This window comes from Canis lupus, chromosome 13, assembly GCF_048164855.1.
Source record: "Canis lupus baileyi chromosome 13, mCanLup2.hap1, whole genome shotgun sequence".
Classification (NCBI taxonomy): Eukaryota; Metazoa; Chordata; class Mammalia; order Carnivora; family Canidae; genus Canis; species Canis lupus.
In genome coordinates this window covers 31,536,088-31,545,329 of record NC_132850.1, presented here as the reverse complement: position 1 = coordinate 31,545,329, position 9,242 = coordinate 31,536,088, and the positions used below count along the sequence as shown (strand labels likewise).

Sequence of the window (9,242 nt, the reverse complement as noted above, 5' to 3'; positions counted from 1 at the left end):
TATGCCCAAATTAGCATTAAGTCGAACCGGTCCAGTAACCTGGAATCTTTTCCAGGCAGCTTCACTGGCGCTGTCCTCATTATGTTAGCAAGGCATTGCCTCTGTTACTGTCCTAGATCAGCTGAGGTCATGGTTTATGGACTGAAAATAAGGAGAAAGAGAGGCATACCGCCACAGAGCAATTAATACATCATTACAGAGGATGCCAAAGCACACACCTTCTGCTGTTACTACAACTTACTTGATCTCCTATTAATATGTATTTTTATACCCATATGTAGTAAAACCTAAAGAACATTAATGATAATTTCAGTAAGAGCTGGATTTTCACCAAGAGCATTTTTATTTTGCTAAGGCAATAATGCTATAAGCTAAAATAGGTGTTTAGACTTCTTTTCAGCTTCTGTGGAGAATTGCTTTGGGGCTACAGTAGCATCGGATGTTCACTTCCCAGGTAAAACATGCCCCAGTAATTAAGAAAATGTAGCTAAAAAAGAAAAGAAAAAAGAAAATGTAGCTAATATGAAAAATAGATCTAGAGGCCAATGTGAGTTTAAATATTGGCTGGCTGAATAATCTTTTCTTCTTCAGTTTTTTAAGACAACGCAGACAATGTCAACTAGATAGTGAACGTACACACTGTAAGATGTTAAATTCTCCACCACTAAGTGTCTAATACATCAGAGGGACGGTAGAGATTGTCTAATTTAATCTTCCTTTTGTACGAATGGGGTGGTATGTGGTTCCAGAAATTAACTGGAGTTGTACCACATGACCCTTCTGATCCCTTTTGATATCAGATTCAAAAAGTTTACGAAGTGAGTTGAACTAGAGGTAAACATGGGTAGACTTTAGGTCCATGTTATAAAAGGTTATTGTTTGTTAAGAGGAGTGGTTCTGGGAAATCCTTTTATTTCCTATTTCTTATCTTTTACTATCATGATTTATGCTCACATTTCCGAGTGTGAAAAAAATGGACATGTGAATGAGAATCCGACCTTCTCACATAACATGTTATTTTACAACGAACTATCTTCGTGGCCATCTGGCCATCTACTTACTTATTCATTAAACATGGACGATGTGCTAGACAATGTGCTGGTTGCTAGGCCTGCAGAGTAAACAATACAGAAATGGTTCTTGCCCTTGATTGTCACACTTTTGACCACAGAGAGACACAGATCTATATGCACATAGATGATGTCCCATCAATTCTAAGGCACACATTTTTTCCTTTATCTTTTAATATATTCTGACATCAGGAAATATCCTAAAATCAAGAGAGTGTCATAGCTTAATTAGCACCTTCCCCCCCCCCCCCTTTGTGATATGGAATACAGTGGCATGTCTAACAATTGCTGGCATTCTAAATTTGATGAGGTGTTTTATGCATACATTATGTCAAGTACAGTGAAGAAAAAGTGTTATTGCAGAGACTAACCAGGAACCTACTTTGGACTGATTGGTATGTGAAGATGTCTGGACAAGATGATGTTTACACTTGAGGAAAGAGAAGGTCCCAGATCCGGTTGGGTAAGCAGAAGGGGTAGGAGTATCCTAGGAAGAGAGGATGACTTTGTGAATGCCTAGCTAGGCCTATTTGAGGAACAGATGGAATGCCAAATGCCAATGCTGATGGACCATAGCAAGCAACAGGGGCTTTCAAAAGCCTGATTTTAAGAAAAAAAAAAAAAAAAAAAAAAAGCCTATTCTTTTCAGCTCCTTGCAAAAAAAAAAAGTTTATTCTGGAAAGACTATTTTCAGATCAGCAGTATTGAAGACATTTCTTTTGTGTTTCAGTCATTGTAAGATGGAGTAACCCCACCCCACCCCCAGGCTCTGACATTGCTTGGGAATATCAGTCCAAATTTGAAATTTTTTATTTAAAAGATTTTTAACTTAAGTGTGGGAGCACATGCAACAGTAATTGAGCTGAGTAATTTTTTTTTTTTTAATTATGTAACAAGCTGATGTTTCTCCTATTTTGGCTTTGTTCTTGCCAATTTAAGCCAGGTGCGATACACCTTTCTTAACAAAAACACTTTAGAGTGAAGGTTTACTGGGATTACATGATTTTAACAGAACAATAATTTTACTTGAAAATGCATACATATAAGATAAAGTGTTACTTGGTGGTTGTTTGCTGCAGCAGCTGAAAATCACAGACTCTGGAGTATAATAAGCATAACTTTTCTGCATAAAAACAGAAAAATAAGAAGGAACAAATAAAATGAAATTTATTTAAAATGAAATATATTTAAGTGTAAATATTAAAACCCCTCCAAAATCTAGAATACAGTTTGCTCTTTTAAAGAGGGAGATATTTCCTGAAAGCTAATTTATACTTAAATTTGTTAGCAATTATTAGATGCTAATTAAAATCTCCAGGATGAATGGCTATGTATAGTCAGGGAGAAATCCATGTTAACATAGTTTTTAAGAACATTTTAAAAATCCTTCTCCACTATAAATTATATGCCTTCTTCTTCTTTGTATAACCTAACAACGATTAGTTTATTTCAGGTACGTTTAAATACATGTCTAAAACCAAAAGAAAATACTTTTCAATGACCAGATTTAAGGAGCACTTTCCAAAAACAACCACAAAGCGTTGCACTGCGCTGTCATAGTTTAAAAGTTGATTCTGACATCTTTACACTTACCAGCACTACTATGGCCACTACCACCAACAAAACCTCCACTAAAATAAGTGCAAAAATCTCTTTTACATTTAGCTTTCATCATTTTTGTCATCATTGCCTTCCAGGCAACTGTTTTGTGTTCTTTTTTTTTTTTTTTTCTCAAGGTAATTTTATGTAGGTTTTGGATGGTGCATCCACTTTAAAATCCAGGTGCATATTTGCATGAAAGCATGTATAGAAAATAAAGACAATCCTATGATGAGTAGGAACAATTGAGATCTTTAATGAAAACAGTGAAGTTTCTTAAAAGAGTTGTTTGCTGCCAAATTAGATGGAGGTGAGGTCACGCCTAACTTGATATGTCCTGTGCTGAAGCTGTTGAGAAGAAATTGTCCCCATCAAGATCCAACAATATTTAGAAACTGAATGTAAACCCTGCTGTTTCCCAGGAAGTGCACTAGTTTAAGTGAAAACTCTCTATGCTGCTGGGATTTAATTGACCACACATGGTGGAGAATGCAGGGGAAGAACTCAGTGGAATACACTCAGTTCCTCTAAGTGAAAAGTCATCCAACTTAAACAGGAAGGAACACAATTTGAATGCTAGAGGATGGAACAAAATTGCTCTAATTTCCAGGGTGGAAAGACTCCATATGACTTTGTTTTTTCTTTAAGTTTTCACATAGAAATGGAAAAAAAGCAGCAAAGTGTAGCTAAAAAGACAGCATTGAGAGCAAGACAGGGAAAACTTTAAAAACAGAGTTATGACAATGAAAGCAGAAAACTTGGTCCCTTCCTACTTCATGCTTAATTCAAATAGCAGCGATGAATATGTTTGCTTCTTGTGCACTGACCACCTAAAACTCTCGTGTAATCCCATCATATTAATCAATTATGACTGTGCTCTTGGGTTTAGAATCAAATTATTTGTTTATTTAACCAATATGAGTGCTTTTCACTAGTGCTATTAGCAAGGCAAAATGGTGTTAATAGATGATGAAACAAAAAAAAATGTAAAAAAGAGCTATCAATGAGAATCGCAAGAAAGAAAGAAAGAAAGAAAGGAAGGAAGAAAGAAAGAAAGAAAGAAAGGGCACTAAATTGACAAGAAAACTATGTCTAAAGAAGTAAGCTGTAATACCACCATAAGAGTAATATAATTGGCTTGTAGTCTTGTACCTGCCTAGCTTGTGACCTTGGGCAAACCATCCAAGCTTTCTAAATCCTCACCTTTTCATTTAAAAGAGTGGAGAGGAATTGATAATATTTTCCCTGACACTTCCTACAAAAGTCAGACGAGATGACACATAGCAGCACATGGACAATGTATTGGTAATATGCCAATATCACTTAAGCAATAATTTATCTTGGGGCGCCTATTTGGCTCAGTCGGTTAAACGTCTGACTCTTGATTTCAGCTCAGGTCATGATCTCAGGGTCATGAGATCAAACCCTGTGTGGGGCTCTGCACTCAGTGAGGAGTCTGCTTGGGATTCTCTCTCTCCCTCTCCCTGTGCTCCTTCCCCCTGCTTGTGTTCTAGATGAATGAATGAATGAATAAATAAATAAATAAAATATTTAAAAACAAGAAATAATTGATGATGATGATGATGATGCTAGAAATTTCCAGTGATAGAAATATGTTGGTCTACAAAGCTAACTTCTTTTGCTGAAACAATTCTTTGTTTCCTTCTGGGCCTCAGTGAACTACAGACATGCAATTGTTCATGTTGGCCTTTCCAAAAGCTAATGACCAAATCATTTAAGTTAGATAGTCAAGACTCAGTTTTGAGAATGAATTTTGGCTTATTGTACTCAACATATTTAAGACTGTCAACAGTTTTTGTTCTTCCAAATGTTTAATCAGGTCAGGAGTTTAAAAAGAGTGAGATTTTCTTGATACAGCCTTTCCTTCTTTTGCCTTTGGGAAGCATCACTTTCCCCAACTGCTTCAAAGTGGAAGTTGGCAGGGCTCGCAGGTTTGGGAGCAAACAAAAAAAGTCCCTCCCTGAATCAGACAGTATGGAATGAAAGCCCTGGGGAACTGACCACCATCCCCTTTCCCCAATCTCCAAGGCCAGATGGACTCCAGACAAACCCCGAGAGTGTGGACACTCTGGGGGTAGTGGAGGTCAGCTGTGGTTCTAGGAAATTCCCTCTCTGAAAGACATGTGGGAAACCTGTTTGGGGATCCAGAGCAGTGCCAGAGTGGTCAGAAATGGAACTAACTCAGTGGACTTTGGCTAGGTCTGTAGAGACAGAAGCATTCTGCTTCCTAAGGAGTCAAACCGTTGGGGTCACTGATCCTGGGTTTTCAGGGCACAGGGCACAGGGCACAGTTGTCTATTGCTTTGGTTCCCATAAATTTGTCAAACATCTTAGGCTTGTGAGAAAGATCTTTTCCAACAACTTAATCTCGTTGGGAGATAATTGCCAGGGAGCTGAACGTGATAGAGAATGCAAAATATTTTGTGTTTACTATAAGGGCAGAGATGCAGGCTAAAGAGGATGTGGTGAAAGACTCTACTTCCTGTGCATTCAAAGAGTGTGAATAGACAGTTTGCATAATAGAAAGTGCAGTAGACTCGCATGTGGCAAATTATACAGGCTTGTTTGCAAATAACGAAATGTAAAAAGCATATTTGAAAACCTATTAGACTCACAAAAATAAGCAACAATAAGAAAACCCTAGAATGCAACTCTTCCTGGTGAGCGGTGGGTCCAGACTCTACTATCTTGGAAAGAATGTTGCATCTAGAAGGTGAAAACAGATCTACCTGAAACTGTGGCCTCTCTGAAGCTCAATTATCTTCTCATCTGTAAAGCATATATGATAGCTATCAACCTTATAAGGTCCGTAACAGGTGAATAAGTGAATAGACATCTTTTAGTGGTAATTCATTGCATAAATGTAAGTTTTTTTCTTCCCATTTTTATTGACAGATTAATAAGAAGATGACAAATTTCAGTTACTTTGTATCCTTTTCAGAAGCAAGTGGGATACAATTTATGAATATAGCAAATGTGTTGAGCAATTTCACTTGCAGGCATTGACATTAAAATGGCTAAATGGATTGTTTCAAAAACAATGAGGGAATTAATTATTATTTAAATTACAGTTTTGTGGGCTCTGTTCCTACGTGCACATTAAACTCAAATTTAAGCCTGTTCCCCTCATTTTGTGGGTGATTTGTGATTTCACCTTCATTACCATAATTTAACCCACAAAGCAATTTAGAGAGGTAGGTTTTTCTCTCAAGGAAAAGGTGCCCAAGTCAGCCAATCCTCACAAAAAAATAAATTTAATTGGAAAAAGCTGAAAACAAGACAATGTATGTATGCTTAAAATAACATTACACATGGTTGTATATAAAGATCTTAATAAAGAATGGGAGATAATTTGAAGAAATATAAATAATTTTGCAAATAATAAACATTTTTCATCACGTCTTTTTAAAATTCTAAGAAAATTCCCCTCAAGGGAAATTTTGTTGATGTGATTTAAAAACAAAACAAGACAAAACAAAATAAAACACCATTATCCCAAGGGAAAATCCGTTTAAAAATCATTTCAACTCTGAAAGATATTAGTATAATTTAATAATAAAACCAATCTGGCAACAAAAACAGAGACACTTTGACTTACACCAACACTTGGGGGTGAGGGGAGTTAGGATTATAACCTCGCTGAAAACTATAAGAAAAAAATGGCACTGGTGAATAGTAAGTCACTTATCATCTCCTAACAAAGACAGGAACACAATCCTGGAACATTTTCCTCTGTCAATTAACAGTTAATACGTTATCTGCTCAGTGACATTAAGATGTGGTTCCTAAAGCCATTTACAAAGACACTGGGCTCTGATGAGTGACAGACAAGCCCAGGCAGGCTGGTGAAAGGAAACTCAATTATATTGCTTCTAAATTGTGCATCCTCTGAATTGAACTTAAGAGATTCAAATACCAAAGAATAACACCCAGCCCCAGATTTTCTTTAGGGAATGCTGAGTGATTTCACAATTTTGTATCTGGTAGGGAGCGACACACTTAGGGCAATCAGGTGCAGAACCCATAGGAGAATGAATGCCCTGGAATAAGGAGTGCAAAAGCTGGCATTTGTTGTCTGAGAGGCATTTCCGAGAGTGGCAGGTCACTCTGGGCCTCCGTAACTCTACACGTAGTAGAGCAAGGCAGAGATGGCTTTTGTCTGAGAAGTGATTCAAGAAACAGCCAGTTCTCTTCATTTGCTCAAGCCTGGCTCGTTTCCAAGGTGGGGGTTCATGCATCCTAGAGGTTGGCTAAAGACATCATCTGGGGTCTGGGAAGAAAATACCGGAACTATTATTGACTTTTATCTAAAAATGTGAAAAGGAGATTCATCATCCCAACATCTATAGAATGGTGGTGACTGGTACTCCGGCACCCTTTCTGGGTCTGTATGTCAGATGGCCTTGTATCTTGAAAAGCGTGGAAGTTCTGTTTTGTTTTTAAAGATTTTATTTATTTATTTATGAGAGACACAGAGAGAGAGGCAGAGACACAGGCAGAGGGAGAAACAAGCTCCCTGCGGGGAGCCCGATGTGGGACTCGATCCCAGGACCCTGGGATCATGACCTGAGCCAAAGGCAGACCCTCAACCACTGAGCAACCCTGGTGCCCCAAAGTGTGGAAGTTTTACTGAGTTGGGAATGGAATTCCACAAAGAGGAGATGGAAAGGAGGCCATGATCCTCATTCTTTTGTCTCCTTTCAGAATATTTTGAAGTAGGATCTAATAAGTGGCTTTTCAGATCATATTATCTTGTTTTAACTTAATGAATGCCCACTAACTAGTGGCTTGAAAAGGCCCCTAGTGAGGAAATTACAGATTAAAAAATACTATTAACATAGGCACAGGTGAACAATCACAGTATTGGAAGGTGGATTTTTGCTTTCTCCTGATAGAAGCTACATGACAAGGGAAAAATGGTCATTTCAGATCTCTTAAGAATTAAGGTAACATTTTTCCAATTATCATATAAATATTATTTAAGATGTGGACTCATAGCCACTATATTTCAGCTTCGTTGAGTTACAATTGACAAAATCGTAAGTTATTAAAAATGTACAAGAAGGTGAATTGATGATATATGTGTATAGTGTGAAAGGACTCCCCCATCCGGTTAACTGACATATCCATCCCCCTCACATATTTACCATTTATCTGTGTGCACGCGCGCGCGTGTGTGTGTGAACACTCAAGTTGTATCTACTCTCTTAGCAAATGTCAATTATACACTACAGTGTTATCATCAGCTATAGTCACCACCTTATACATTAGATCATTAGATCTTATTCGTGTTATAAACGAAAGTTTGCACTCTTTGTCCAACCTCTCCCCATTTCTACCCCCTCAACCCCACCCCACCTCAGTCCCTGGCAACCACTTTTCTACTCTGTTTCTTTGAGTTCAGTTTTTTTAAAAATTCCATTTAAAAGTGTCACCATAAAGTATTTGTCTTTCTCTTTCTAAGCTTGTTTCACTTAACAACATGCCTTCTAGGTTCATCCATCTTGTCACAAATGACAAGATTTCCTTCTTTTTAAAGGCTGAAGAGTACTACATTATGTATATAGTTACTACATGTTCTTTATCCAGCCATCTGTTGACAGATACTTCGGTTGTTTCCATGTCTTGGCTATTGTGAACAATACTGCTATGAACATAGGAGTACCAAGATCTTGTTGACATAATGATTTCATGTCCTTTGGATGTATAGGTGGAAGTGGAACTTACTAGGTCATATGGTAGTTCTATTTTTAATTTATTGAGAAACCTTTATACTGTTTTCTACAGTGGTTGCACCAGTTTACATTCCCACCAATAAGGCACCAAGGGTTTGCTTTTCTCCACATCCTTGCCAACACTTATTATCTCTTGTCTTTTGTTGGTGATGGTCCTCACCCCATGTGTATATGCATAATGGGTTTTTGTGCCTTTGTAGGGTACCTTTTTTTCTTTTCTTTTCTTTCTTTTTTTCTTTCTTTCTTTCTTTCTTTCTTTCTTTCTCTCTCTCTCTTTCTTTCTTTCTTTTCTTTCTTTCTTTCTTCTTTTTTTTTTTTTTTCAACGTGAGCTATAGTAGTGTCCCAGGGCTACCATAACAAAGTACCACAGACTGGGTGGGTAACACAACAGCAATGTATTTCCTCACATGTCTAGAAGTTAGAAATTCAAATCGAGGTGTCTGTGAGGTCGATTTCTTCTGAGGCCTCTCTCCTGGGCTTGTAGATGGCTATTTTCTCCCTCTGTCTTCACATGGTCTTTTCCTGGGTGCGTGTGTGTCTTTGTCCAAACTTCCTCTTCTTATGAGGACACCAGTTATAACAGACTAGGACCTCCCAAAAGACCTAACTTTAATTATCACCCTCTTAAACACCTCTTCTTCAAATATGGTTACGTTCTGAATTACTAGCAGGGATGAGGGGAAGGTGGCTGGCACTTTAACATATGAATTTGGGGAGGGGGCACAATTCAGCCCCTAGCAATAGCCATTAAAGTCAACTATTAAACTGAACTTATCAACAGATTTTCAAATCACTGATCACATTTTGAAACCAAGA

The 9,242-nt window shown here is 37.6% G+C and overlaps 1 long non-coding RNA gene across 1 annotated transcript; it reads right to left on the bottom strand.

Moving 5' to 3' along the window:
* Positions 1 to 320: 320 nt before the first annotated feature.
* LOC140602191 (uncharacterized) lies at positions 321 to 1,281 on the bottom strand. Its single transcript, XR_012005163.1, has 2 exons — positions 1,062 to 1,281; positions 321 to 487 (listed from the first exon to the last, which is right to left on the bottom strand). It is a non-coding gene; the product is annotated as an uncharacterized lncRNA (long non-coding RNA).
* Between the last annotated feature and the right edge of the window lie 7,961 nt (positions 1,282 to 9,242).